Source organism: Lepisma saccharinum, chromosome 2 (assembly GCF_977018435.1).
Source record: "Lepisma saccharinum chromosome 2, izLepSacc3.1, whole genome shotgun sequence".
In the NCBI taxonomy this organism is placed as follows: Eukaryota; Metazoa; Arthropoda; class Insecta; order Zygentoma; family Lepismatidae; genus Lepisma; species Lepisma saccharinum.
In genome coordinates, this window is record NC_139230.1 from 95,503,136 (window position 1) to 95,523,515 (window position 20,380).

Sequence of the window (20,380 nt, forward strand, 5' to 3'; positions counted from 1 at the left end):
GGACATGGCGGCGGTCGGTCTCAATTGCGAGAAAGGGGAGTGCGGCATGGGGGTGTCACAGAGAAGACAACAAAGGCGGCACGCGGCATGAAATCAGAGGAGATTTGACGCAGTTGTTCAGAACAAGATACCAATTTTATTTTCTACATACACTAGGTTGGCCAGGTTTTCTGAACAGAAAATCAGGACATCTATGGATGCATACGGGAGGGGGGGGGTTGTAGCTATAACTAAAAGAGCACAGGGTCCAGTACAGCCTGCCCCCCCCCACCCCTCTTTAGCAAAGAAAAAGTCATGCTGCTTTATGTTTCCTGAAATATTACATAATTCTCTTTAATCTATTTTCCTCTTGATTTTATTTTATTTTTGTTATTTAACACCGCCTTACTGTCACTTTTGGCTAATTGCAACAATGAATATGAGTGATGATATGATTAAATTTATGAGAGAAGAAAAGTTACATGCTTCACCAGAAAGTAAATTGTATATGGGAAGTGGGCGCTAATCGACATAAAACTATTAAAGTGGCAAATATAATGTACTTAACAATCAAACTTTTAACTTTTAAATTCAATAATTTAGCACTTTATGACAGAAATAACCTGTATAATACTGTATGTTGTAACTCAAAATAGATGCATTTATTTTAATAATAGCGTGTTATGTAAATCTGATTTCTAAGTAATTCTCGGTTATACATATTATTTTATCTTCACCTTGATATACGTATAACTCAGGTTCAACTGCATAGCCATTTTGTTTTTCAACTCCCATCAATAGTAGCATCATGTATCTGTTGGGATCAGATTCAATGGTAAACCATATTGCTCGAGGAGTGATGCCCAAAATAATCAATCCACCCTCTGTGAGGCAAAGAGTCATAAGATGGAGGGGGGCACTAGTTGTCGTGGTGGGTTCATTCTTGTGTAATGTTCGCTTATTTACAATTTAAAAAAGGTAACCTCAAGAAAGGTACGAAACTGGAATATGTGATCTCATGTGGGGATAGGTGGCATTTCTTGCTTACAATTTAACTGTTCATTTTATTATATTTTTTACACTATAAGGCAGAAGTGTTTGAAATTTGAAACAGGAAGGTGAAGATTAGACTCTGTACGTAAGTAAATAGTAGAGATGGGTCAGTGTTTCAAAGTAATTTGTTACTTATAATGCCGCCGTTTGCAACTAATACTTACATTCATCGAGTACCTAACTGTAACGCAGTTACCTTCCAAAGGGAATAACTGCAACTCTGTTACATTTTAGGTAAATGTAACAGGTTTATTAGTTACTTCTAAAGTTACTTTTCCCGGTAATTATATGCTAACTTTGTGAACAATACGATGAAAGAGAAAACCATGACAACTCTCTCTCTGTTTGCTTGTGCCTCCGGGATGCTGGAGTAACCAGATATAGAAGAAAGTACGATACAGTCAGTACATTTTTATTTCTATGCTCAATTTATAAGCATAACGTATGAGTATCATAAGTAGTATAAAGAAAATACAACAAAAATTATGAGATGCTTAATTATCTACATCTGAATCTAGAACTGCAGATTCGGATCTAGTATGAAAATAAAAATCAGGTATCCGGAACCGAAAATCAGAACCGGATAACAGGATCCAGTATTATCCGAGTTCCACATCAAGCCATCCCAAACGCTAGTTCCTTTCCTTGTGATAGGTCCGGCCTCAGGGTTGGCTGCACCCTGTGCGACGAAACAAGCTGGCGCCCAAATTTTCATTTTCAAGGATAAAAAAAAAAAAAAAAAAAAGATTTTCAAGGATTATCTTGTGAATTACATGGGAGTACATTTTCACTAAATTCATTCCTCTGATTCAATGTCACGAGATCTGTTTTTGTGTCTTGAGAATATAAAGAAAAATGCACGTCTCAGTTCAAAAAACATGTAAGTTCATTTTGTAGGAATATTCATTCCTTTTTGAGGAACTTGAAGGAAAGTTTTAGCTAAATATCTCTACATCCCGGCAGGGATGTCCATTCCCCCAAGGCCTTTGATGCACTTCTTCCCCCCCAAAGATAGAATATCCCCCCCCCCAACTTCATGCCGAATTATTTACTCAAATTATTTTGTTCACACAAAATTTGCGGAACAATACAATATACAAACAAATGTAAGCACTACATATTTAATTTAGGTATTGTTTTCAATATATACATTTATATGTTTATTGTATGTTACTTTGACATTGATTGGGGGTCCCAGGTTCGAATCCTGGCCTGGGCATGGATGTTTGTGAGTGTTCATTCATCAATTTCATCATGTCATCACTCATTCCAATCTTCGCAAATTAGCCAAAAGTGGCACAAAATGCGAAGTAAAATAAAGCAAACCAATCAATCAATCTATTTGACATTGATTGAAATAACACTTACATAAATTATAATAACTTCTGACGTTACAAAGTTGTTCTAGCAAAAGTATCGATAATTTCCTCATTTTGCACCATTTTTAAACATCAGACTCACAGGATAGAATTATGGTAGACTTTAACCACTCATCAGCAATTCACGAACGTAGTCTGCTTTTAATGATTCTTATGACACGCCTTGTGCATTTTGCAGAGCATCTTGTCACTGGTATAGTGATCAGAATTTTATACAATACCTGCACATTTGGAAAGGTCGAAAACTGGACAACAACACCGTATGGTCTAAAAAGCTATTCTAAACGGTTAATGCATTTCTGCTGATCATACATAATCTTCAGAACCCGTCATGTCGCCTGTGCCTGAACTAAACTGAACTTTCACTCTCTTTTAAGGAGTTGTGGAAAGAGATTACCCAGACATTGTTTGCCACTGGTCGAGATGTCATCAATCGAAAGGCGTATGGCATTCGAAACCTTTCATTGCAATTGAAATTAAAAGACTAAAGAAAGAAAAGTCACGGCTCACTTTCATGTTTTGCTAACATAAAACGTACAAAACTGCTGAGGTTCACTGCCATTGTTAGTGCACTGAACCTTATTCTTAACAGTTTGTTTGCTTGACTAACATTGTATTAATGAGAACAGCATGTCCCCCACCCTTCCAATCCGATTCTAAAGGCATAAGAGGGGGTGTTTCATATCTATCCCATCGCCGTGATCACCCACATGTAGGTAGAAAAACTGTACATAATAACAACCATAACTAAAAATCAATAACAAGTGAATCAAACGAAACGATCCCCACATTTTTGTGTGAAGATACGAGGGTCACTATTTATATTTTGAGCCTTGGCAACACTGAAGTTAGGCGCGATTTGACGTTTGCACGGAATCGTCTGGCATTATTGACCATAACGTACTTCAATAGCTTCATTTGTGTTGTTTATGTTGCCTTGGAGATTACGCGACAACAAGAAAATAGAAGTCACTCATGAACATTTTCGTGCGATGATTTTTTACGATTTTCGACGTGGATTATCAAGACAAGAGTGCATCGATCAACTTACTTCCACATTTGGCGATGAAGCCCCATCCTTTGCCACTGTGAAACGCTAGTATAACGAATTTAATCATGGCCGCCATTCGCTCACCGACAAGATTCGCGAAGATCGTCCTAAATCAGTTGTTGTTCAAGAAAACATTGATGCTGTGCAAAACCTAATACTGCAAGATCGTCATGTGACATACTGTGAGATTGACGCAACCATAGGCATTAGTTCCACCAGCATAAATAAAATATTACATGATCATTTAGCTGTGAGAAAGGTATGTTCTCGTTGGATCCCACACAATTTGAAAAAAAATTCAAAAAGACGCTCGCGTCAATTGGTGCAAACAAATGCTCAATACATACAATCGTGGTGCTTCAAAAGATGTATATAAGATTGTAACCGGTGACGAATCATGGATATATGCATATGAGCCGGAACGTAAACAGCAGTTGACTGTATGGGTGTTTTAAGATGAACCCAATCCAACAAAAGTTGTTCGCACTCGAAGCACATCGAAACAAATGGTCGCCTGTTTTTTCGGGAAAACTGGTCATGTGGCAATTGTGCCTTTAGAGGAATGTAGAACGGTCAACTCTGAATGGTACACAACAATTTGTTTGCCAGAGGTCTTCGGTCAAATACGGAAAACAAACAAACGCCGTCGGATCATTCTTCATCAAGACAATGCCAGCTGTCACACATCTCGTCTAACAACCGACTTTATGAAAAGTCAAAAAATCAAATTGATGGATCATCCACCATACAGTCCTGATTTGGCACCCAATGACTTCTTCTTCTTGTTCCCGAATGTCAAGAATAAATTGTGTGGACAACGATTTTCGTCGGCGGAAGATGCCGTTGATGCGTTCAAAAACCATATTATGGAGGTGTCTCAAGAAGATTGGAAAAACTGCTTTGACAAATGGTTCGAATGAATGCAAAAGTGTATTGACCATAAAGGAGAATACTTCGAAAAACAATAAAGCAGTTTTCAATGCCAAATTCCTGTTTTTTCATTGTTAGGCTCAAAATATAAATAGTGAGCCTTGTATGTATGATTGGTAGCTAAACTATAAAATCTTTTGTTGCCTAAATATTCTCATGACTCAGGCACACCATGAATCCCCCTTGTGGGCACTCCTGGGCCCCGGTCAAGAAAAGAATTCGGCGCCACACATCAATTTTAGGAAGAAAAATCTTTTAATTCTGTCGGAATTAGTTTTAAGAGAAGAAACATTTGATTGATTTATTGAATTGGTGTTTTAAGTCCACTTTATGCCAGTATGGCTAATCGGGACTGGACCTACAGCTTAAATGGGATTCGAGCCATTTTGCACCTCCACCAAGCCATTTTGTGCCTCCACCGGGTATCAAACCCGAGACCCCAGGAAGAAACATTTGATGATGCCTAAAATGTTTTAGAGTGCGAGCAAGATTTTTTTTTTGGCAAATATGTTTATTTGCAAACCAAAAACGACATTAGTTTACTAATGCGCCAATATTTTCAAAGTAATAAGTAGATCTCGGATTTTTAGGTTCTAAAAAGTGTGCTTTTAAGTTCCTAAAATAGGCACTAAAAATTCTAAAATAGGTTCTAAAAATCTTAAAATACATTCTAAAAATCCTAAAATAGGTTCTAGAAATCTGAAAATTGGTTCTAAAAATCCTAAAATAGGTTCTAAAAATTCTGAAACAAGTTCTAAAAATATTAAATTAGGCTCGAAAAATCCTGATATGGTTACAAAAAACTTAAATGGTACAAAATTCCTGATAAGTCCTGATTAGATACAATCGTTAAAAAAATCACAAGGACCGTAAAATTTTAGTAGGTGTATGTAACAACCAAACTGTGTGCAGGTAACAGTGGTGTCAAACATTTTGTCATTGAATTGCTACGTCACCAAACCGAGTAAATACCTCTGCGAAATATAAAAATCCTGTAAAACCTAAAAATATATATAAAAACCTAAAAAAAAGGTTTAATTAGGCACATAAACCTAAAATAGGTTCTAACAAGCAAAATGGGTTATTTTAGGCACTATAAAACTTCATCTGTTGTTGCATTTTGTAATGATACATTGACATGACTTGTTATTTCTTATTTATCTGCAAAGGAAAAAATAGGTTAAAAACCTAAAATCCGAGGTCTAGTAATATGTATAAACTTGGTATGATCCTTTTGGAAACATTTGTATTGCGAGTGTAGTGAGCAAAAAAAATTATGATCTCTCAAACATTTTCCAAATTTTTATTTTTTCGTTCATGGATTTGGGGATGCTGCAATCCCATCAGCCCCTTGCATCTGTCTCTGTCTCCTACAAATATGACATACGAAATTAGGAAGTATTCAGTCACATCATGAAATATATCAGAAAGGATGGTTTTAGTGCAAAGGCAACACAACATTCAAATTAATCTTAACTGACGCGCCACCACAGCTATAGCGGCTCGGTGCGGTGGCACCGTTCGCACCGCCCTAAAGCCAGCCCTGCCTTGCGATGGTATGAGAAAAAGCCTGCCAAATTCAGCAGTCTGCCAGTGACGTAATCGATAATATGGCCCATTGAGTTAGTTCGTTATTTAGAAGGATCTTAGAAACTGCCTGGATCATTTTACACAACGCGTGGTCGCACGTTTCATTTTGGTGTTTCAACATGTTATTTTTTTTATTTCTTTTATAAATTGTGTGATTCCATACAAATGTTCAAAATTAATACAATAAAAATAATCAATAAAGGTATTACTAAGTACAAGCTTTAAAACAATTAAACTTACACAGCGTGCATCCTGCCAGGTTAACAATTGCAAGAAAACAACTTGCAAGCAGAACTAATACATCTCGATTCTCCATAGAGGCACACAGTGATTGGGATAGCACTTTAAACTGTAACCCCGTCTCGAATAACCTATTTGAGCATATAGCGGACTCAAACATTGACTTGGAGATAGCCCACCTTGGAAATCAAATCCGTGTTTGCCACGTGGCAGCGTAACACCCTCCCGATTGGTCCACCACGGGTACATAAGATTAAGCTATGATTTAAATAAGCAATCATTACTTGTCCATAATTCACTCGTTTCATAACATGCAAATTGTGTATAAATGGTACTGTGAATTTGTTTTTATGAAGACACGTCAACTTTTTCAATAGTAGATTTACTGCTTCTGGTGGAGAAGTATTTTCAGTAATCAACTCACGACCTATTACACAGTAGTCTAGTACTAATTCCGGCATGCCTCATCATAAATTCCATCCAATCATCGCTATTAAACTAAAAAAGGGAAAACAGCAACTCAGAAGAATACAAATTACAACAATCAAGCACAAACCACCCAGCAATATACGTATTTCTGTCTAACTTCACTTTGGAATCAAATGTACATGTCTCTCGACAAACCCCCCATTTTCTTTAAAGCAATTTACGGGTTTGCTTGTCAAACCTTTTCTGTACCCCATACAGTGGTATGTAAAGGATTTTCATAAGGGAGGCTGATGCCTTCATTTTAAAGGAATGCTGTGGCAAAGGGATGAGGGGTATGGCCCAAACAACACCTGCTTTGGCACACTACTGACACTAGAAGATTAAAAGCATGCTTTATTGTAGATGGAATTGGGAAATAATGTGTAAATGAGAAGAAGAGCATTGTCCCGTACAGTGCTTTTGTAAGGGGTCTGTGAGAGAAGCTACCTCTGGATAGGTAACCCCAGTAGCTTTGAGGTAACTGCCCAATAGATATGATATGAAAGAATAGATGAGAAAAAAAGGTTTTATATTTTCAAGAACATTTTACTACATTACCGTGAATTTTGAGTAGCTGATTTTATTTCCTTTGAACATACATGTATGAAAATTTGTTTTGTACTGGAGTGTTGCACGTACATAAGAACATCAAATAGGTGAAAAATCTTTAACGGAATTGCCCAGGTACGATGTATCTCAGTGGCTCAAGACCACGCAGCAATTTGTCTCATATTGTTATTATATTTTAGAAATAAAGTCCCAAAATTTAACAAAACAAAGATTTTCATAATTACAGCATACCCTTAAAGAATTCTCACAACTTAATTACTGCTCATAATCATCTATTAGATTTTCAATTTGATACTTGTCAGTGTTCTATATTATTAACACTGTTCGTGGTCATATTGTCATCATGAAAATAAGGGAGAACAAGAGCTTAGGGCATGTGTTATGTGTAGGGCCCAGGACCTTGCGTCCTATAAAACTGTAAAATATGTATGTAACTATGTCATAAAAATTGAAAAATATGTCACACAAAATTTGAAATATGTCATAAAAAATGTAAAATGTCAGAAAATGCAGAAATATTCCCTATAAAGCTAAATATATGCACAACAGTACTTTCAAATTTCTCATTATTCGGGAAGTCAGTATCTTCTAGGGAAGATGGATTAGGGTGGGGTATTAAATGAAGACAGAATTCCTTTAACCTAAGAATGAAGTGGGAAAATATAGGAAATATCGTGAGGTTCACTGCAATTATTCTAAGCAGAGACAGAGTAAACACACTGGCTCCAGCGACAAGATATCTTGAAACTCCTGTACTCGATTGCCGATGTACAGAATGCTATTTTTACTTTTGACTGATTGTTGTGAGAAGCGAAAAAAAGGTAAACAAACAAGAACAATTGACACTTGTTTACTGTGAGTCTTGTGCATGCACATCAATGACAGAGTACATTCTTTCCTAAATAATGTTCGCACGACTATCAACTGCTGCGGGATAAAAAAATCAGGGGGTGGGGGTATTATTGTTCTGTATTAGTTGGTAAGAAAAGATCGCAGAGTCTTTTAATTTCTTTGTCCTTAATTTAATTATACTGCTATCAATAATATAAACTATCAGTGTTTTAAAGGTATGAAGAATAAATTATAAAAAACCTATTATGTGCAAGACAATTACGAAATTATACAGATATATGTCTTATGAGAAAATTGAAGAAATACGTTATAAAGAGCCGAAATTGGTAAAATATGTTAAAATATGTCTTGTCAAGGTTGTCTATTTCGGTTGATTTTCATCAGGTAAGTGTAGATAAGTATTCAATTCGATGCCAAATGAAAAGTATGTTATAACAATAAAGTCCCGGGCCCTAGTTATGTGTTGTATAAATTTGTATAACAAATCTCAAGAGGAAGGGGGGGGGGGCAGTTGCCCCTTAATACTGCCAATTAGAAATTTAGTGTAGAGGAATCTTATCGACAATATTAAACAATATTATACTATTAAAGAAAAATGAAATATGTTCAGTGTGCAAGGTGCGGTTAACAGTTTCCAAAGACATATTTAGATGATTTTCCATCTGTCTTTGGGTCGGTGGATTCTCTTGCATGCCCATTCTGGGAAGTTTCACCTGCATACTGATGTTGGCTTGTGTGCACGGCCGTGTTCTCGTCCCCTTTGTTGGAGAACCGAACGCTGGGGCCATGCAATCCTTATACTTGCCGATCACATTCTTCAATAAAGTCAAACTAACGTCACAATTCTTGCTCTTACACTACTTCCTGATTATTGACACACTGAACTTTGCGTCATAAAAGGCTACAACATAACCTTCCCAAAAGCAACTGTTTTGGCAGCATTTTCGGCCAAGCGAGAAAACGCAAACACTTGGAAAGTTATACAACGCACTCCTCCCAAAAAGCGGCTCAGTTTGGGCGGGATTTTCGGCCCAGTGAGAAAACACAACCACACTTTTACAGCTCACACACTACACTGACAAACAGGCCCGACCAAGGTTGGGTGAGTTCATTCTGAGTGCAGGGGGGGGGGGAGGAATCGCGTTTGGTCAAATATACACTGAACAGCCTCTGTGGTATAGGATATTATCCTAAAACGGCAAAAGTTCATTCTAATCTTGGACGACCAGATTTATAAATATATGTATATGTAAAATTGTGTGCCTTTAATTTGCAAATGTGTGTGTAGTGAAAGGTTTAGTTAAAGAAGGGTTGGGAATTTTGTTCAGATTCAGCCAGTCATCTCCATCAGTGTCACGACTTTCATTTTAACTGCAATGGTGTTGCGAAAGTGCAAAAATGTTCTATTGGTTAACTCAGAATTAGACATTTTTTTTACTAGAAGAATCATTGCTAATGCGCATAATTTAATTATTATTATCTAAACCTAATATATTATTATCTAAACCTAATATATTATCATCTAAACCTAGAATTATAATGGTTGTTCAATGGTGCTGGTGTAAGAAAATTAATGGAAAATTGAAAACACAATTTGCGGAGGAAAGTACTATTAGAATACTTCTGAGAATTGAGTGCAAAAATAATCACTCAGTTGAACGCTGTATGACAGACTTTGTATGTGAGCAACTGTGTTGTTTATTGTCAGGTTGGGTGTCTATCGATGAATTGAATTTTTTCCGTTACTTTGGATCATAATGTCAACTCTACAATTATTAGCTCCTTGCAATACCACCTTGGCATTGCTGGTCACATCTAATACTTCAACAGCATTTCGCCGACCACCGTGGTCGAGTGGCTAGCATATCACGCTCTGACGCCAGGTTCGAATCCCGGTCTGGACATGGGTGTTCTTTGTAAGTGTTTTTCATCAATTTCATCATATCATCAATCATCCGCATCGTCACGATTACAAGATTAGCCAAAAGTGGCAGAAAAGTGACGTAAAATAATCTAACTCAACTAATCCAACAGTATTTTCGGCTCTTCTCTTTGTTCCAAACCAATCAGCATAATCTTTAACAAATGTTTTTCCGAGGGTGTATTTCCTCTTGCATGGAAGCAAGCAAATATAGTTCCTATACTCAAACACGGAAACAAAACTCACGTTACTTCTTATCGTCCGATTTCCTTACTTCCTGCACTTGCACTACTAGCCAAAAAAATAATTTCCAATCGTGTCCTTGCGCATGCTACTCCGTTCCTCTCTCCCACTCAACACAGTTTTCTTCCTCATGCTTCATGTGACACAAACCTTGCTTGTTTGCTCACCAACGCGGTTAACTGCCTGAGTGCCAAGCAAGACATGGATGTCGTTTACTTAGATTTTTCTAAAGCGTTTGACTCTGTCCCTCATACAAAACTCATCCATAAACTTTCAAACAGATTCAACATTCACGGACCTCTTCTTAAATTACTCTCATCTTACTTGCACAATAGAAAGCAAAAGGTTATCATATCTGGTTGCTCTTCGTCATGGCTCCCTGTAGTTTCCGGTGTGCTTCAAGGAAGTTCTCTAGGGCCCCTGTGTTTCACTCTTTTCATGGACGATATTCATGAATATATTTCTCCAGAATGCTCAATTTTATTGTATGCTGATGACTGTAAGTTATTTAGAAACATCGCTTCAGTTGAAGACACTTTTTCCATGCAAGACAATCTCACACACATTGAACGCTGGTGCCAAGACTGGAATGTGAAAATAAATCCCGAGAAATCTGTTTTCATGAGGTTTACCCTCAAATCCAATTTTACAGCACCATCCTATAGATTATGCAACAAAATCATCCCGTTCATACAACAACACAAAGATCTTGGAGTCATTTTCGACAGCAAACTCACTTTCAGCCACCACATAGATTACATAACTTCGAGAGCCATGAAAACCCTTGGGCTAATTTACAGACTTACAGATATCACACATGTTTCTGCCCTCAAAACCTACTTTACATCGTGCGTCGTACCTATTCTTGAATACGGTTCCTGTATTTGGTCAATGGCCTGTGATAGCAATATAAAGAGAACAAACAAAGTGGTAAATTTCTTTATCAGAATAGTCAAACATAGATGCCCAGCCCTTGCAAACTTTTCCAAACATGAAATTCTATCCACTCTTCAAATTCACGATCCGTCCCTTCGCCGTCAAGTTTCAGATCTAACATTTCTTTTCAAAATCATGAATGGACAACTTTTCACTAACAAACTCTTGCCACATCTTCACATCCGGATCCCACGTACCAACAGCAAATGTAACAACTTCTTTTATACAAAAACCTCAAGGCTATCCCTAGAACAAAGGTCACTTCTCTATAGGCTACAAACAAGGTACAATACACTAAATGATCCTCCAGGCTTCCATCTATCTAAGCAGGCTTTCAGAAATGCGTGCATCAAGCAGCTGAAGAGAAATTAATATTTGTTATACCCTTGTTATTGTTTTATTATTATTGTTTAATTTTTATTATTTTTATTGTATTATTCTTGTTACATATGTGTGCGTGCTTCTCATTTGTTAATTTCTATATTTCTATTTTTCTCGCTGTTGATATCCTGATATAAAATGGATTCTTTCTGTATTCAGGATTTCTCAAATAAATAAAAAAAAAAAAAAAACTGGGTATGGGCCTTTGATATGGAATGAGGTTCTAATTTCCCGACTGGATTTTCATCAAGGCTTTTGCCCCCTCCCCCCCCCCCCTTAATCGGAGTGTCTGCAGCCCACAGACGAAGTACCCGTAATGAAAAACAAACACCGCTTCAAATGCCCGGGCTGTAGCTTGAACAGATAAAAGAAGGGAGGGAGACTTTCAGGCGGCAAGGCTTTGATCAAAGGTGAGAAGCCGCAATGGAAACAACCCACCAAACTCTCCAATAACACTAAGAGTAGAGGGTTATGTTATGATTGTTGTCTGGCAGATAATGTCTCCGAGAAATTTAGTTACAAAGGAAGCCTGCCGATATACTTTGTCAGTAATCCATAAACCATTGTCACTGTAGTGCGGTGCAAATGTTTCCATTTCATGCAATATCTCAAAATCCAGAGTATTTGAGTATACCTTAGTGCAACCTATCTTGACAGTGACGTCAGATGGGACCGCACTGCAACTTGATGTATCACTCTGCGCTAAGCGTGAAAAATTTTCTCCGTCACATTTGAGTCTCAGAGTCCGCAGAGAAAGCACATGGGAGGAGCGGAACATTCTTGTGTGCAGCTGATCTTCATGCGAACAAATGTAAATGCTTGTGGCTAACGAAATACGAACACGAAAAGATAAAGAAATTACAAAGTTAAAAATATATTTGGACTGAGAAAATAACGGATTTTTAATGTTTTGAAAACATGTAGTAAACGAAGTACTGACATAAAATAAACATTGATTTTACGAGTCTCTCAAGAAAGCCACTCTTGATGTAATTTTATCTCGAAGCATTGTTTGTTTGGTACAATCTCATTGTGAACAGAATTATATGGATTATCCATGACAATTACACTATTTGGTTGCAGTTTGGGTAGAATGTCGACGAACCACGTCTCAAAGCGCTGTCTCAACGTCATTTCTCGAACGAAACAACGAACACTTTCCACAAAACCATCTTCGCTTCCTACATACACAACAACGAACCTTCCATTTTTCGCCTGGACTGAACTCTGAGCCTAGATGGAAAGCATACCAATGTGAGAGGCACTCATCTAGAAATACATTTCGGGGAGGGAGGGGGGGGCAAGTGTCTCAATAATAATAACAATATAATTAGAATAATTATATTGAATAAAAATAATATTAATTGAATATATAAATTAATTAATATTGTATTGTTGTTTTTACATGAATAGGTAAAAATGGTAAAAGAATAGATATATAACATCTATTCATTATGTAATTTACGTGTAGTTAAGATCGCCAAAATTTGTGTAAAAGCAACAGCCCTGGCAAGGAAATTTATGTCAAATAGACATAGAATTGAATATTTATTGAATAACAAAAAAGTACTTAGATCATATTGTAATAGGCAAAAATAATTGTACTTGAGTTGTTGTTTTAAGTCCACTTTATGCACTGATAGGCTAACCGGGACTGGATCTACAGTTTAAAGTGGGATCGAACCACTATGTGCCTCCACCAGGTATCGAACCCGGGATCCCTTAATTACAAGGCGACCACGCTACCACTGCACCATCGGGGAGGCTAAAAAAAAAATACTGAGATCGCTTTTAATTGCCTATTGGAATTGACGAAAAGTAAATTTGGTGATTAATATTTCTTGCACATTATCATACGTAGTAGTGTGCATAAATCTTTGAAAGCCATATGAGCCAAATTCCTTGCCTTTCACTAAGTTCAGCAGGGTATAACCATCGATTGTACAACAATTGCTAAACAATTATATTTTGAATATTTAAAATTAATACTTGCTAAGTCTTTCGGAAGGTGGAGGTCCGAATGCCACAGATCACCTAAATACATGCTTGAAATGTGAAACAACTGTTGTGCCCTCCGAAGCTTTGTTTACAGAATGGCCGAAGGCCGACATTAACTCATGCCTCACACATGTAATGATGATTTTTCTATGACAGCAATCCGATATCGCTTTATTGGCGCAGATATTAGTGAAACCAAGCAACAAGGTCATCTACGAATGCTTTCTTATCTTAATACAAACCCAGGTCATACAAAATATGCCTCAGTGTTGATGTGCTTATGGATCAGGATCTCAATCAATTGCGGCAGCCACTTTTCCCACTGATGAAATTTAGCTTTCTCGTTGCCCCTAAACGTTTTTGTGACAATTGAAATCCGCGTTTCATCACAAGTACGTCGCAAATACGAATATGTTTACACCCCCCCCCCCCTTCCATATGATTATTCAAGGTTTACAATGTGATTTAAAGTAACACATAAGCAAAACTCTTGCCCGGATCTCGCTCGATGAGGACGAGTGATAACCAGCAGACAACGATAGATTCGCCCTTAACCTCACTTCGACCTGCAAACACCTTCGATATTCGGGTCAACGAACCCACGCATAATTTCTTTTAGCATTGACTTGCAGCAAAACAATCGCACAATCGCACCGGATACTCTTCATTTCAACAGGTTTTTCAGAATCCAACATCTGCAATACATTTCTATGTACTGTATACGATGTAACGTGCTTCAAGTAAGGAACTATATTTTTGTGCTCAAGTCTCGCGAGCTTGTCGTTCGAAGGCATGTTGCCATACCATATTCATTATCGGAATCCAAATCAGTCTCGTACAGTTTATTATGTTTACGTATCGTGCTCATTTTAATGGTTATTTATTATACGTTATTATATTCTGCAAGAATCCTCGCATTCTAACATTTTGAAATTTCTTCCCTTCTATCTTAATATAATGAATTTCATTCCCTTGTTTTTCTTTTTTACAAGTGCAGACAGTGAAAGTACGAACGCTGTAAGTTTTCAATGCTGTTACGACATCACTGTCAAGATAGGTTGCACCCGAGTATAGTGCAAAAGGTGTGACGAAGTTTAGCATTAATATGGTACTTAATTAATTAACGAGAGGATGTTTCACGAAAAAACGCCTTGCAACGCCAAGGAGTTCACATTTAAGCTGATTTTATGCATCTGTTGGGGAGGCAGGGGGGAGGATAGTGCTGCATTCAGAACTCTCACAAGTTTAACTCCATGAGTACATATAATTTGTTCAGTTAATTTTCCTTGGGAATTGTTCATTTGTTTAAGTTTGATTTTAAGCCCACTTTATACACCGAAGCCCAGTAAAAACTATTGAATGATTAAGAAATTAATGTATTTTCACCAAAAGTGATTCTGATATCCACAAATTACTTATGTGCATTATTGTATATTTCTTTTACAGTATTTTAAAAGTGACATGAAACACTGATTTTCGTCAATCACACAATTTAAATAAAACTGATTTAACCTTTTCAGTCCCAAGCGTCTCGATCGAGATACCCAAAAGTAAGCCTCATGGTCCCAAGCATCTCGATTGAGACGCTGTGTCAAGGTCGTAGTTTTTACGTTATAACGTTTCTATTTTTGGCTAGAATTTCGATTTTATTTTTTATATTGTTCCTAACACATGTATTTAACAGAAACATTTCTTCATGAAAATGGAGGGGAAAAGGCGGGAATAGGGACTTCTCTTTTGCGTCTCTTTCCAAGAGAAAATTTTTGCCGACAAAGGAAGACTGGCTTTGTTGTTCTAAAGCAATGCTTTTCACTCCCACCTGTGAACTGCATTCGAAGGAAGCTTGTTTACCAGTATCCGTTGTCAAAATGAAAATTTTCCGTGAGGGCGCATGGAATTTTGAAGCGCGCTGAAGGAAACCTTTGTTTTTTTAGCACAAGTGTCCACAAGTTGCGACAGGGGTTACCCTGCATTGTCTAAAATAGAATTTCAAGCAGCTGAAAGAATTGGCGCTCATTTTTCACTGCGTTCTAGCTTTTCCTCCGTGAATGTTGTGCGTAGGTGTCTTTTTGTGCCCAAGTGCGAGGACATTTTTTGGGTGGTGACAATTTTTTAAAATAATTTTTGGGGGTTTTCTCCCTTCCCCCTCCATATATACGCCAAATTTGCATAAATTTTGCATTTTGTGCATTTTGACATTTTTTCAGGGGGGGAACACCCTTTTTTTATGAAAAGTATTTTTAAGGGGATTTCCCCTCTTTTCCCCTCCATATGTACACCGAATGTGCACAATTTATATATCGTCTGAATCTGTGATTCATTCTGCGTACAACAGTATATCTTTCATATCTCTAGGGCCTTTAGTTTCTGAGCTATAGTCATTTCAAGGTACCGCTGCATTTTGAAGCTTGAATCAGTGGCGTGCCGACCATTCCTTTTGAGGGTACAACTCAAGTTACATTGGTCATACGACAATGATGCAAATATTTTTCTGTTTCTTACATGCCAGCGATAATTTCTATGTGCATTTTGAACTTTTCATATCCTTTTTTTTGGGGGGCATGGGGGGGGGGGCGAAACCGCATTTTTTTTTAAAAAAAAGTATTTTCAGGGGATTGCCCCCTTTCCCCCTCCATATATATGCCAAATGTGCATAAATTATATATCGTCTGAATCTGTGATTCATTCTGCGTACAACGGTATATCGTTCATATCTCCAGGGCAAATAGTCTCTGAGCTAAAGTCATTTCAAGGTACCGCTGCATTTTGAAGCTTGAATCAGTGGCCTGCCGACCATTCCTTTTGGGGGTACAACTCAAGTTACATTGGTCATATGATAATAATGCAAATATTTTTGTGTTCCTTACATGTCAGCGATCATTTCCATGTGCATGTCGACACTGTCATGTAGTTTTTTCTTGGGGGGAGGGTGAGGGAACCAAATTTCTTTTTCTGAAATTTTGGAATTTTGAGAGTTAGCCCCCTCCCCCCCCCCCCGCCACATATACGCTGAATTTGCATAAATTTCATATAGTCTGAATCTCTGGTTCATTCCGCGTACAACGGTATATCACTCATCTCTCTAGGGCAATTAGTCTCCGATCTGCACTCATTTAATTGAAACTCTGCATTTTGCTCAAAATCGGCTCGGGACAGAGGCGCTTACTTGTGAAAATGGCCTTGGGACTGAAAAGGTTAAACAACCTTGAAATTTTGTAAGCATGTCATGCAATTTGTCGTGTAAAGGCGTGCTCAAAATTGTAAATTACATTTACGTGAATGGTTTTTATATTTTTCTTCACGGGTAGCTTGGAGAGGGGAAAGGAAACATTGGGAACTTCTCTGTACTTACGTTTTAATTTGCGCACATAGCTAAGCATGAACATGAAAGAGAGAATGTTTTCTTTACCAAGGAATCTTTCGATTTTTAAGCCAAGACCTCTCCCTGATGGCGGAGTGGTAATGTCGTTGCCTTGTAATCAAGGGATTCTGAGTTCAATACATGGTGATTCGGATACCACTTTAAACTGTAAGACTAGTACCGATTAGCCTTTCTGTGCATAAAGTGGACTCAAAACAAAAACTCAAACTCATTTTAAGCTAAGATAACCGCGATGATGGGAACACAAGCACTCGGATTTCATTGTTACATTATTAATCACGGAACTCCGTAAATTGTTACTTAGAAAACAAACAACTGATGCAAAAAGTGGAAAGTATAATTTCCCTTTTCATCATGAAAAATTTCCATTTATCCAAGGAAAAACTAAGACACGATCACAAAACTTTATCAAGAAAATACGATTTTCCCAAGTAAGAAGTTTGAAATATGTAATTATGAAAAACGGATAATTCATGCCTCCATTCAGCTTGATTTTAATATGCGACGACTGTATCTTCAAATATCTCTGCAGTTTTGATCCCTTTTCTCCAGCGGCGGCGCCAGAATTATTCATCTAAGGGGTGCTGAGGGGTTGCAGAGAGAAATTTAGGAGGTGGGTTTCTGAAAAATAAGGAAAAATGAAACACGCATGCAACCTGTCAAAACTGTGGGAGCCAGGTGCCAATACTGTGGGGGGGGGGGGGGCAAGGACAGTTTACTTTCCCTTGGTAGATAAAGGTTTAGCACAGTGCAGGGGCAAAAATAGCAAAAAGCGGAGGACAACTGCATCCCTAATCGCCGCTACTGATTAACATAAATTACTGACTGAAATTAAAATATATGTGTGAAATATATAACTTTAGATTGACATTCATTTTCCAGGGATGCTAAAAGTGCCCTTCTCCTGGACGTCCATGATGATATGTATTAAGTCTTCTACTCCAAGAAAGTGGTCATACCATACAGTGTAAACATTCAGATACACGTTGCAGTCTTATTGAACTATGTAGTGAAATACAAAATAAAACCATCCTGCCCTCAAGAACACAATTTCTGAACCTTTTCAATGTAACCAATGAAGGCACCGTCTGTCACAAGACAAAATGCGAAGAGCACAGCAACTGTGTCATCTTTAAAATCCCTTCTGCCACACTATCCCCAACAGCGAACTGTAAACTTTCTTCATGAGCATTGGGCCTCTTCCTAACAGTTTTGAAAAAGCTTGAAATGGGACGTTTACTACTAGACATGTTACGTGGAACAAATACATAGAACGTATTAAGAAGAACACTACCCTTCATGTTAGAACTCGCATTAAATAATTTCCAGAGTACGACCTGGTGAGGTGATACCTTAAAAGCACCTGAATTTTTTGCTGCAGTGTAAAGAAGAACAAGTAGGCGGAAAACAAACCGTTTATGAACAATGCAAAAAAGAAAAAAAAACGTAACTCACATTAAGCTATAGGCAATTATCAAAAACCCCGAACCAACCACCTGAAGAAACAAAAGAAAAAAAAATTGATAACAATAATGCTGACGAAAGAAGAAAAATGGCCGCTGATCTTTACAGAGGCTGTCGCAAGTACAGAAAAGTATCGGTACCTCTTTCAGTGCTTGCCTGTTGCATACACTGAAAAAAATATCGGTGTTAAAACAACACAGACAGTGGTCTCAGGAAGTCTACACCCTATTTTGGTCAACGTTTCACCTCAGTGGTGTTAAAAAGGTGTTGATCGTTACCGTTCATCCATGTTATTTTACACCACTGAGATTAAATGTTGACCAAAATGGGGTGTGGACTTCCTGGGACCACTGTCTGTGTTGTTTTAACACCGAAATTTTTTACAGTGTACAATAATAACGGTCTTACTTCAACTTCAGTACCCATCATTCAGCGCTCAATATGACATGACATAATATTACATATTAATGTTAGTGTTTTCAGTTGAACGTAGGGGGTACTGAAGGGGCCGCAGGAGAAATAAGCGGGCTTTAAGTATGACTACACATACTGTCTTCCAGGACCGCACAAAAGGAACAAAAACTACCAAAGTCGATATAGTTATCATTCTTGGCGCTTTGATATCACAGGTGTCGAGAAGACACCCCTATAAAAGGTTTTCATCAAGCTTTAAACTTTCCGTTGACATCTTTGTAGACCATGCGCAGAATTGTTATGCCACGCGATTTATTAAGCTTGTGTATTATTCTGAAAAAAAAAATCAACAGGTTTCTTCTCTTGATATATGCAGCAACAATGCTACTGAAATAAAAATCAAGTGTGGAGAAACAAGAGGGAATATTCCTTTCTGGGTATTACATCGCATTAAAACAGTGAAATTAATTTAATTAACATTTTTTTTCAAGCCTATTTGTGGTGAAGAGTTTTTGACAGCAGGGAATCTGAACATTTTCCATTGTTACTTCTGCTGTCTTGCTATGAATTGTGAACACTTTTCATGCAGAATATAAATGGATTGTCAATAATTCAGACATTTATATACTAAAAAATGCATCGATAATACAGCCTGTAAGTGTGATTCTTGTTTACAAAGAAAGTTACTTCATCATTCTTTGAACAATTCATTTTTTTAAGTATTCATCAATACTAAATGAGTGATATTACACTTTACTAAAGCTGACGCCAAAAAAGTATAGTCCAGTCAAGGTCATGTGCTTTCGGAGTTTCCCCTTGTCTCCTCCACACCCCTGGCCCTGGTTGCCTCACTTCTTCTAAGCTGCTCAGTCGACACTTCACACGTTGTACAGTCACGAACACTTCTGGGTTATAACAATACCATTGATTTTCAATTAATTCATTACAACCGAGAAGTGTCCATGACCGTACGTTTGCGGTTGATTTCGTTTTGTTTTGTGAAAGGGTTATTTGGTTATCTATTTAGTATTAGTATAGTAGCGGCGATTAGGAGGGGGTGAGGGGGTGCACTTCTCACCACTTTTGCCCTCACACCATGCTAAATCTTATATACAAAAGGAAATATACTGTCTTTGCCCCCCCCCCCCCCAGTTCTGGTATCTTGCCCCCGGTTATGGAACCCAATCACCGCCACTGAGTATTGAGGATTGAGGAGCAGCGTCCTATGTGTGGAACATAAGCCGGTGGAAGCAAGGTACATAGAGATTGGTGGAAGTGCAGCCCATGCCTCCTGAAAGGACACTAGAAAGCAAAATAAAATAATCATTGCAAACGTTAACAAGATTTTCAAGAATCTTGCAGACAACGAAAAATCCAGAAAGCTACATTTACTGCAATGCAATAGCAACGGTCTCTACAAAGATCAGCGGCTGCTGTATCTTTTCCACCAGCATTGTTGTTAAGATTTCTTTCTTCTTTTGTTTGTCGCTTTTGATAATTACCTGTAGCTTAGTGTGAGTTTATTTTCT

General features: G+C 37.6%; 1 protein-coding gene across 2 annotated transcripts in view; it reads right to left on the reverse strand.

Annotated features, from left to right (window-relative positions):
* LOC145984103 (DNA excision repair protein ERCC-6-like 2) overlaps window positions 1–20,380 on the reverse strand; it is a 206,071-nt gene that overhangs the window by 152,810 nt on the left and 32,881 nt on the right. The gene's annotated exons all lie outside the window — the stretch shown is intronic.